General features: G+C 40.6%; 1 long non-coding RNA gene and 1 pseudogene across 1 annotated transcript; both read right to left on the reverse strand.

Moving 5' to 3' along the window:
- LOC134445752 (zinc finger protein 345-like) overlaps positions 1–5,395 on the reverse strand; it is a 48,702-nt pseudogene extending 43,307 nt beyond the window's left edge.
- On the reverse strand, positions 3,171–3,704 carry LOC134445240 (uncharacterized). The gene is made up of 2 exons (XR_010034209.1): positions 3,466–3,704; positions 3,171–3,306 (listed from the first exon to the last, which is right to left on the reverse strand). It is a non-coding gene; the product is annotated as an uncharacterized LOC134445240 (long non-coding RNA).
- Positions 5,396–11,682: the final 6,287 nt, after the last annotated feature.

Raw genomic sequence — 11,682 nt, forward strand, 5'->3', positions numbered from 1 at the left:
AACAGGAAAATGCACAGGACTACTGGTGATGTGTCACCTCAGTTGGGAATGCTTGGCTATAAAGTTTGCTATACATTTTCTGTGAGCCTCCAAAAAACAGCCAAAATGCTGAAAATTCTCTGGCACTCTGGGTTACTCTTTTATGAAAATGGCTGGCAGCCAATGAGTTAACAGAGTTGAAGTGAAGTGTGACTCGAGGTATGAAGTCCACACACGTGATGCTGCTCATGATGGAACAAAAAATAAAAAAGTGTATAGTCAAAAAGTGAATCGTGTGTAAGTGTGAACTGAGATCACGTTTTTTAACAATATATCGAGAAGCCCTAGTTCCAAGCTAGCAATTCTCATTGAATACTACGGCACCGTCATATGATTCTTTCCATCATACGCACCACAGCCGATAATTGAGGTTTAAATATTAAAGGGGCACAATGTATGATGACGCTGTTTGTGCGGTGACCGTGGCATGCCTGTCTCAAAATCAACATAGTAATAAAAAAATGCTGTTGAAATAAACTCGCTGTGAGACTGATTTTCATCACAGAATGCCAGCAGTTGATACAAATCTGAATACGGTATGTAAAGCGATTTTTCAAATGAAAAGTATTTCCCACGACACTCGCTCGGACCACGCTGTCAAACTTTGCATGTGGGGTCTGACAGCGGACCGTGGAAGTGGTCGCGAGAGCCATCGTTCACTTACTAATGACTCGCATAAGCATCGACTGACTCGGGGCCGTGATTAATTAAACTTTTAATCCTAACCGGAGCCCCTTTAAATTAGCATGGCGGTTTTCATGAAGTTAAACACATGGGACTGTACCTGCAGCAGGTCAGTTTTGATGTTTTGATGTCAGTCTGAGGAAGTGGTGCCCCAAAATGTCACGAAAATTACACTGGATTAAAAGAGAGCTCATCTGTATGCGGTTCTTCATTGTCTTTCATTAAACTACACATTTTGATTTGGCACCCGGCTAAAAGAAAATGGATGTGCAAGAGATTTGACTAGGAACAGTTTTTGATGTTTGAAAAGGAGGACATTGGCTGTGTGTGTGTGTGTGTGGTAATAGGAGAAGGGAACTCCTGAATGAAGCACCACTATACCTGCTGCTGTTCAGCTTTGATGGCTGCAGATGAGGAGGTATGTTCTGTGCAAAGGGGGTCACCCTCACCTACAGGTAAAGACAAGAACAGCAGGGTGGTGAAAAGGGGGCATCATTTGCCACCCACCCGCACCCCCACCCCACACCCACACACGCCTATGCATTGTACAGGCAGATTACTGTGATTTCACGGCATGGTTTCACTGTATTACTTGTAATAATTGTGTGAATGTGACAAATACATCTCCTGGTATCCTTATGTCCTTGCATGATACATGAAAAACAAGAAAGGATTGAGTAACACATTGCATAAGCATGTCACACCGCATGACATGAAGTCCTTTTGTGTACATGACTGACCTCTGAGATCATGCCAACTAGATAATGATATTGTGGTTAATATCAATATGTGTTTTCATTTATATATTTTTAAAAATCCCCTTCTATAAGAGCAGTCACACCACAGGGCATCATAAAATGAACCTAAGCATTGCGTGACAGAAACATTGCAATATGTAGACATATTAAACTTCCAGACCACTCTCCAATAGCTGAGGTACTGACTGGTCAGGAGCCTTTCTTTAAGACCCTTGTAGTTGGCCTTGCAGCTGCCCGTTCACCAACATTGACATACATGTCACCCCACAGGACACAATTTATGTTACGAAATGGAACTTGTATCGCTAGTTAATGTTATTCTTGATTTTTTTTCACATTCACTATCTTAATATTAGAGATGCACTGGATCCTGATTTTTAGGATCCTGCCGGATACCGGATCCACTGCCTAAGATCCTGCCGGATCCGGAACCGGATACCGGATCCTACGAAAGGGTTGAAACACATAACCAAATCGAACACGTGGGCCCTTTTTATTACGTTGGCGCAAACTATTTTTAAGACTCATTGGCTTACTGCCACACTGCCTGCAACGGCCGCTTCCAAAGGGCTTTCACTCGATGCAGCGATTGCGAATGGGGTTGTGAAAGACTGACTGAAAAGCCTAGGCTACATAAAAAGTAGAGATACCCCAGATCCTGATTTGTAGGTAACTGCCGGATCCGGATAGTCTGAAAAACCCTATTATCCTGCCGCATCCGGAACCGGATCTTGGATCCTGTGCATCTCTACTTAATATCAAGTTAATATATGCAATCATGCCAAATGCTTCATACATTATTCAAAATGCTGTTGCTTAATATATATATTACATTCCAGGTTTCATGATGTTACAGTCACACCGCAGGATATTTGACATACCGGTAGGCTATAAACCTTTACATAAATCTTATCAAAAGTGTTTCTTCTCATCTATGACTAATATGAAACATAAAGTACCACATCTTCTTTATTGACATTTGTTTTAAGAGGAATAATAACAAGGCGTCACGTCTCTCACATGGGCTATGTCTAATGATGTATTCTATTGAAGTTATGATTTGGTGTGTCATGCTAATTTCCATGCAACTTTCTGGTGCATTCGTTGGAGGAAAGTTGGAGGCTATCCACCATACCATAGCCTCGTAAACTTCTCCAAAACCCAATAAAATCCCCTGTTACTTATGCACACAGCAAAAGTACACCGTAATGGATCCGTCCCGGAGTCCACCATCCGGAGGTCATCCTCCGGAACGGACCCGGTAAACGGGGCCGTATCGGCGTCCACTTGCACGCCGCCTATCATCCGACGCGGAGGCGTGGTGCGGACTCAAAGGGGACCCGTTTGTCACCCGCAACGGACCCGCGTGCAGAAGCGTACCTCCGCAGTGAGCCCGGTTCGGAGGCGCGACATCCGATGCGGACTCATTCCGTGTCCACTTATTGCATCCGTCACGGTTCCACTACTTTTTATCAGTTACGGACCCATTCCGGACTCATAGATGTTCCGGGCCGGGACCATTTTGGATCCGTGCTCATAAAGTTACTTTCTACGAACAGTTCTACGAACCAGTTCTACGAACCAGTTAACCGTTTCAAACAGCATTTAGATTTAATTCTACAGATAACACAGACCTGGCCTAGACACCGTTTAAATAAGAACCCGAAAAAACACAACCTGACGAAGAACTTCACTCATCATGATTTTTTATTTATCTTGACATTATTTTTCTGTCTCACTGTCATGTTGAACAATCGCGTGTCGTGGCTGCCTTCTCTTCCTTCCCTCATCAGTCGACGGGGAAACATCACATCAGCGCTCCGATCTGAAAAGGCAACAGAGCTAAACTTAGAGATTTCATTTAAATTTCGTAAGATGACAATCAGACATTGCATTGCATATGGAATGGACAACGCTCTTTCACATCTCTATCCCGTGACAGTAATGATGTTGAATATTATAAGATGTACAATGTCCTACTTACTCTTGGTCGTAAAAGCCGGGAGGCAGGCGGGCATCACCGTAGCAGGGTGGATTACAGCTGGCTAGCCCTGTCCGACCCAGAGGTAATTCCACCTGTTTACTGTTGCACAAGATTAAGGACAAATTCAGATATTTGTAGCCCAACCACGGACATCTGTATCAAACTATGAGCCCAGCTACTTCATTCATTCACCAATGATGGACAGCATATGGGACGAGGGCGCAGTTCATGGCCATCCATTAATTGCTAATAAATAAGCCTGGATTTCGTTAACGTGAAGAGAACATGATGCCACCGCTTTAAAGGGACACTGTGTGAGATTTTTAGTTATTTATTTCCAGAATTCATGCTGCCCATTCACTAATGTTACCTTTTTCATGAATACTGACCACCACCATCAAATTCTAAGTATTCATTATGACTGGAAAAATGGCACTTTTCATACATGAAAAGGGGGATCTTCTCCATGGTCCGCCATTTTGAATTTCCAAAAATAGCCATTTTTAGCTGAAAAAATGACTGTACTTGGACCATACTAGAAAAAATGTGTTTATTACTTAGTAAACTTTCATGTGAAGATCAAATTTGGCAATAGGCAGCCCAGTTTCAATGAGCAGCATAGCTGCAGTACCTTTTTTGACCATTTCCTGCACAGTGTCCCTTTAAGATTTGTATCGTTAAAAACACAGTTGGTGCCAAACCTGTTGAGAGCATCACCAATCCGTGTAAAAGTGTACCACGAGCCAAATTCAGACCAATATAGCCGTTTCATAAGAGTATTTGAACACTTAGACCTACGTTTAACTTTACACAAGTTTGCTTCAGTCAACCGGTTTGCTAGTAGCTGGCTAGCAAGCTAACGTAAACAAGGCTGTTAAAATGGGCACAATGTTGATCATTTTTATTCAACTGCACTTCCTCCATGTATCAGATGGCATCATAGTTTAACAGCATTTAGGAAATACTGATACAATAGCCAATGTAGTTCTCCATGTCTTTGAATGAATGAACTAGCTGTCTCGTTTTGAAAACAACTAGGGTTAACTTACACTTTTAAAGTCATAAAACAAAATCCTACGAAATATCAATAAGCATTGATAGTATAAAAGCTTCAGATATACTTTTTGTACCTTTGTGTATCACCTAATATAAATAAATCAATACTTACTGGAGAGCGCTGTTCGGTCGTGTCTGCCCTTACAAAAACTGTACCAACGTCCGTTAGATTTTACAGCGCGTCCGCGTTTGTGAATCAGATATGGATGCGATGACGGTAGAATTTGGGGCGGCGCACGGTGGCGACCCTGATCCACCAAGTGGAACCCAAAGGAATGTGACAGTGACACGGATGTGGTGACTTGAACGCGGCTCCGCATCGGAGTCCTCTGCTGTGTGGGCTGCTATGACAACAGATTGTCATCCTTTGTAGTCATTGGCTTTCATTTCTAGAATGGCTCGAGGTCGAACCCCAAAACCATTTTTTAACAGAGACAGTAAGATTTTTTTTTAACTTCATTATAATTTTCACCACTGATCACTGTTTGAGGAATGCATGCATGGGCTACGGCTACAACAACCTAGCTGGGGCTTACTTTTCAGAAGATCACCACCACTTTCTTCCAGGTAGTCTGTCTTCATGATGTTTGCCATCAGTGTCGTCTCCTCACTTTCGCATTTGATGGGCATTGGGGAAAGTAACGATTCACAGTTCTCTTCTTTGACGACCTTTGCTTCTGTTGTTGACAATGGCCCATTAGAGACGGTAAATGATGATGACCAAGCTTTTGAGTCGGTCTCAACCTTGCAATCCAAAGCACCAGAAGAAAACACAACTCCTCCGTCCTCTTCCACTTTAATGGTCGGTAGCGCGTCCTCCATGTTGGTAAATCAGAGACGTATTTAACGTTTGCCTTAAACGTGAGTCGTTTTAATAGTGTCACATCTTCCAGCCAGCCCCAAGCTAAACAACACAGCCACCGTCGGGTGTGTGAAGCTGACGACCACACTTGCGAAAAGTTGAAGATGGCCGCCCGCCACTTTTCAAAATAAAAGGGGCGGCGTTGTCGTGCCGAAAAGCGAGTCCCTCATTGAAACCAATGGAAACCAACAATGACCAATTTTCAGATATTTTTTTTACCCATTTTTGCAGACAAATCCGACACAATTTAAGATGGACAGCCTATCAATAAAGCATCTGCATTTCTTCTGGAAGTAGGCCTACCACAAAGAGCTGGTTACAATTTCAGTATTAGGCCTATTTCCATAAAATAATCGAAGAATTGTCATAACAAATGTTACGTTTCATTCAAATGGCTCATATTAAGTGGAAGACGAGTAATGTTTCATAAGCATATGTTTAGTTCATTAATTGTGTAGTTAATTCTGCAAAAATGAGTGTATTTTTCTCTCCAAAAATTTATTGGTTTCAATGAGGGCACTCATGTTCTGGCAGGGACTCGCTTTTCGGCACGCGTCATTGGAACCTCACATCTCCAAAAGCTACCTCGAACGATAACCATCTTCATGTGATAAAAAAGATCTCTCTCAGAGTGGAAGTGCGCACTGGTTGGTTCCAAGCACTCTGCATCCTACTCTGCTTAGCGGCCCGGAGTGCGTTACAATATGCGACCTTACCTCCTCCACTTGTGCTTGTCTCCTCGTACCAGGAAGTAATATATGATGACATCACTGACAACAGCATCTGGCCCCACCTCCGTGGAAAAAACAATTAAGTTTCCCCGCTGTCAGCCTAGCCAAAACTATTTTTGGGGGACTATTCTTCATTCATCATCCAGTTTGAAGATGAGAAAATGACTTTACAAGTGAGCTTTTGAAAGATAGGCTATAGAAATATAATGCTGTTGTCAGTGATGTCATCATGACATATTACTTCCTGGTACGAGGCCACAAGCACAAGTGGAGGACGCAAGGTCGCATATTGGAACGCACTCCGGGCCCCAAGCAGAGTAGGATGCAGAGTGCTTGGAACCAACCAGTGCGCACTTCCACTTTACGCCTTAAAGTGGGTGCTCTTAAATTGAGATTGACGTTAAAAAAAATGTAATAAAAAATATTGAATTACATTACAAAACATATATTTATTAGCAGATTGTTGGCTGCAGTGCTAGTTTCACAAGTACATTCACCTTCATGCACACGCACACACAGTCACGCACTGACGCGCACACACGCACACATTGACGATACCTAACTCCAGCTAATTGCAACATGCGGTTGTAATGCCCACACACTACCCTGAACTTGTCAGTAGGCCTACTTGAGGGTTTTTTTTTAGACTTTTCAGAGATCCTGGTCATTGTAATGGGGCAGGTGTTTACATTAAATACATATATATAGAGATACACACACACACACACACACACACACACACACACACACACACACACACACACACACACACACACACACACAAAATACAACATGATACATACAGTTGCTTTTTCCAGTGTTTCCATATGTCAGATCTGAACTGAGTGGCACTTTCCTTTACATTGCACAATCCCATTATAATACCATTACTTGACTCATTTATATATAAATTTATAGATGAGGTTCCTCATTAATGCCTGAAATGTGGGCACATTTACATTGACAGAGAGAGCTTGCGCTTTCCCATCTTATAGCCTTCATCAGAATTCTAAAAGCATCATTATAGGCCACCTTGATTTTGTTACTCTTCACCTTACTGTAGTTAGACCAAAGATGGGCAGTATATACTCTATATATTTTAAATGTAAACAAAAGCTGCGTATTTGAATAGCTCATATCTCGGAAAGGGCAGAGCCAAACAACAAATGTATTTACTGTATTAAAGTGAAGAATTACTTTAATAATTCAACATAATTGTAGATACATGTATATTAAGCGTCTTCTTAAAAACCTGTCAAACACAAGTAAAACTCCTTTCACAACCAAAACAGATCTTTGTTTACTGAGTAAGTTGAGGGATAACTGATTACTATTTCATAATAAGAATGTGTCATTGGTCATGGTCAAGTGTAACATTAACACTTCTTTCAGACATTGTCTAAAAAGAACAACAAAAAAACAGGCCAAAATCACTGACCTTCCCTGACAGCTAAACCAGTGTTTTCCCAAGTCTTTTCGTTGTCCAATGAGTACCCGAGTGATTCTCTAATTCGCCTACACTTTTAAGTCCGTGGATTTTATTTGGCAATTCCACTAACTATTAACTACATCCAATGATGTTTTGGACATTAGAAAACATTTATCTTTCATATAATACAGAAAGTGTAGATATAGCATTATTTCCCTCAGCAAGAATGAATATTTAATACTGGTTTTGGGCGTTTTCATGCCGTCCTGTTTTCCAAATGTCAGATTCAGTCTTCATATTAGCATGTAAAGAAACTTGTTTTGCCCAAGACGATTGCAAATGTTGATTCACAGTAATCATCACAATATGACAAAACTGTCAGAAAGACCACTGTCCTTTCCATTATACATGAAATTTGCCATTTTGTGTGTGTCCACGAAAACTGTGTTAACCGTGTCACGGTCTGAAACCTCCTCCATAAATCAGTAATGGTTTGGTCTTAGGCCATACGAATAACATCACGTGATGTCATAACCTCTTTGGCAGGATACAGGAAGACTTTTTGGTAAATTTTGAGCTCCATCCTTCCATAATTTAATCCATTCTTTTTCATGTTCTCATAGCGGGAAAATTGCCTGTCAACTGTGTTATCAACATATTCATAAGAATCTGAATTAGAAATCACATGTAGAAAAACACAGATAAAGCATACAGATACATGAATTGATTAAAGTGTTGTGGTGGAACTTCTGAGGTCCTCAGTTAGCACAACACCATAAAAATGGCTGAAATGTCAACGGTGTTACCGTCAATGGTGTTACAATTAAGTATGACAGTCAGGGTTGCCAGATGAGGCTGATGATTTCCAGCCCAAAAAATGTTCAAAATCCGCCCTAAAAACCCGCCCAATTCTATTGATTTATATGGCAGTAGGAAGGTTTTTCTGATAGATGCCATTTTTACCCGCACACGGCCATCCTAAGCAGCCCAATTGGGCGGGAACCAGCCCAATCTGGCAACACTGATGACAGTTGAGGAGGAGTATGTTTTTGCCAATTTATATCCATATTGACAGACAAACAAACAAAATAATTTGTGTTCTAGGGAGATGGGTTTGTCTGCTCTGTTTTTTCTCCTTAAAAAGTGCCGACTTGTTCCCCTGCACTGTTGACCGTAACACAGTTGAGTAACACGGTTGACTGTTTTGAAAGTGTTTTTGCGCTATTGATCCCTTATGTGTTGGAAAAATCCTATGAACATACACTAGGGATTATCTCTGGAGAAGGAAGTCTTGTGTAAGGAGGGTGACTATATTCAAATCAGACGTTACAGGGATTTATGATGAAAAATGTGTCAGTCTGTATCACAGTGACTCATAAAATCCTACTTATGAAGCTCAACAATCACATTTTCTATATCAGTTGCACAGATTAATGACAACATTACTGCTAAGGGACATAAGCACTTTCAAACATATATTGTTTCAACTCTGTAGTATTTTTATATATGTTTGAAATGACATAGTATTTGTCCATAACACTGTTGACAAAATAATTAAGCAAATGTTCTCTTTCATTAGAGTATTTATCAAATGATTGAAGATTAAGCTTGGCAATTTGTTTGTTTGGATATTTAAATATATACACTATGTAAACATCTAGGTCATTTAGTTGAAAAAAAAATACTGATTATTGACATTTTGCTTTTGCCAAAAGCGTAGGCGAATCGTAGAATCACTCACCCCCTAACTCGTGTTTCACATCACTTTTTCTATTGCAGTGTGACTATGCTCCATGCATTTGTTAAAATTAAATTTTTCCAAATACCCCCTTCAGTGTGCTCGCGTACCCCTAGTGGTACACGTACCCCTGGTTAGGAAACACTGACAGCTAAACACTCAGTTATAAGGTAACTAGAAAGGCCCTCTAGTGATATCCAGGCTGTGCCCTCCTAGTGACGCAACACTTTCAGCGTTACAACTAGTCAGGGCTGCATTTCCCAAAAACTCTTAAGTAGTACTTAAGCCTAAGTAGTAGGCCTACTTAAGTATGAGGGGCTGCCTAGGCAATATATCATAAACATATTTTATGCATAAAATAATCGTATTTGCCTACAATGTTTTGTTCTGGTACATGCAAATAAAATGCTTGCTAAAGTGCATGTGTGAGGTAAAATAGTGTATTTATAAACTTTTAGTGATGATGTGAAACCTACTTCTGGTATATTGCCCAGATGGCCCCTCATACTTAAGTACTACTTAGGCTTAAGTACTACTTTGGGAAACGCCGCCCAGGTCAAGAGAAAATACGGAAACTCCTCCCACTTTGTCGGTAAGCAAACAAATAAAACCAAGCCAAGGGAGGCGGGTCGAGCATGCCGTTTTGGAAATGTTAATTGTTCGAAGAGATTTGAACGTCGATGATAATCAGGCTAATCTAGTGGAGGAAGAAACTTTCACAGGTACTACGGTTACAACATTGATTTATTTCTTTTTTTTCAGCTTTCCAAAGATAAAAAGTAGAAATTCCAAATAAACACAATGACACTATGGTCAAAACAAAACAAAAAAAATAAACAAAACTGCACGAGAAAAGTAAATCCAGCAAAACAACTATTGCTACTAATAAAAAAAAATAGTAGCAAAGAAACAAAAGTACAGATGAAAACAAGATCACTCGTACATAAACAGACCTTTATAGAGCCTACATACAATACAGTAGGCCATGCCTTCATGACCTACCCCTGCTTGAGCCAGCTAGCTCAATTTAAAGAGCTCAAACCTCTGCCCAGAGTAGACCATACACATTTCACAAATTGCATAAATCCATTACGCCCTAATAGGACAATGAATGCAACACAATACTGAAGCATAATTAAAGCAAACATCCTTCCCAACAGGAATGGCCATTACACATACTGAGAGCACATTTAAACATTAAACAAGGATTAAAGGATAACTTCTGCCAATTTCGACATGCAGTTGTAATGCTCACACTACCCTAGACTTGTCAGTACCTAAGAATGTTTTTTTCTTCTTCCGCCTTTTCCAAAATCCTGGTCATTGTAATGGGGGTATACGTTTGTTAACATTTAAAAAAAACATCTTGATTTATTCCCAATAACATCCAAAAGGTTATGCAACATCATAGACAACTAGCAAACAGTGATACCTTTTGGGATAATATTTGCAGTAGGCCTATGTTTTTTTGGGGTTTTTAAAAAATATTTTTTTAGGGGCTTTTATGCCTTTATTTGACAGGACAGTCGAAGATGGTGACAGGAAGTGAATGGGACAGAGAGACGGGGGGGGGGATCGGGAAATGACCCCGGCCGGACTCAAACCGGGGTCCCCGGGGTTGGGCATGCAAGCCCAAATGTTTTTAATGTAAACAAAGTCTGCCCATTAGAATAGCTCAGATCTCGGAAACGTCTGAGTCGAAAAATGCAGTATCACCAAGTACTGACAAGTCAAGGGTAGCGTGAGCAATACAACAGCATATTGAAATTGGCAGAACTTATCCTTTAAACAGAACTGCATCTGCTAGCTGCAGCATATGCATCGTTTACCCACCCGATGCCTAAAAGGCAGAGAACAACCATCTTTATTCTCAATACAAATGGTACACACACACACACTCACACACACACACACACACACACACACACACACACACACACACACACACACACACACACACACACACACACACACACACACACACACACACACACACACACACACTGCATAGGGTACAATTACATGTGCAAGCATCAGTCCACAAAGGAAAAAAGCTACATAATATTAAAGCAGAAAGCTAATATCCTGACACCAGGCTACAGGTATAGGCATACACATACTGAAAAGCATAATAATAAATAAATGAGAACAGTTGGAACTTCACTCTTCACTTGAAAGTTGTCAATCCTAGGAAGCACAGGCCTCCAAAAGGCCATTTACAAGACAAGTCATGTAGGCTACAAGCAGTGGTGGACAAAGTAAAAGTAAAAGTACTTTTGTGGTGTAATTACAACAGTAGCACATGACATTACATAGCTGTTACACCGTTTACTCCATTTTACCTACCTATTGAGATAGACTTTGTTATTACTGAAAAACAATAAAAACCTAACAAGGACCC

The sequence above is a fragment of the Engraulis encrasicolus genome, chromosome 3 (assembly GCF_034702125.1).
Source record: "Engraulis encrasicolus isolate BLACKSEA-1 chromosome 3, IST_EnEncr_1.0, whole genome shotgun sequence".
In the NCBI taxonomy this organism is placed as follows: Eukaryota; Metazoa; Chordata; class Actinopteri; order Clupeiformes; family Engraulidae; genus Engraulis; species Engraulis encrasicolus.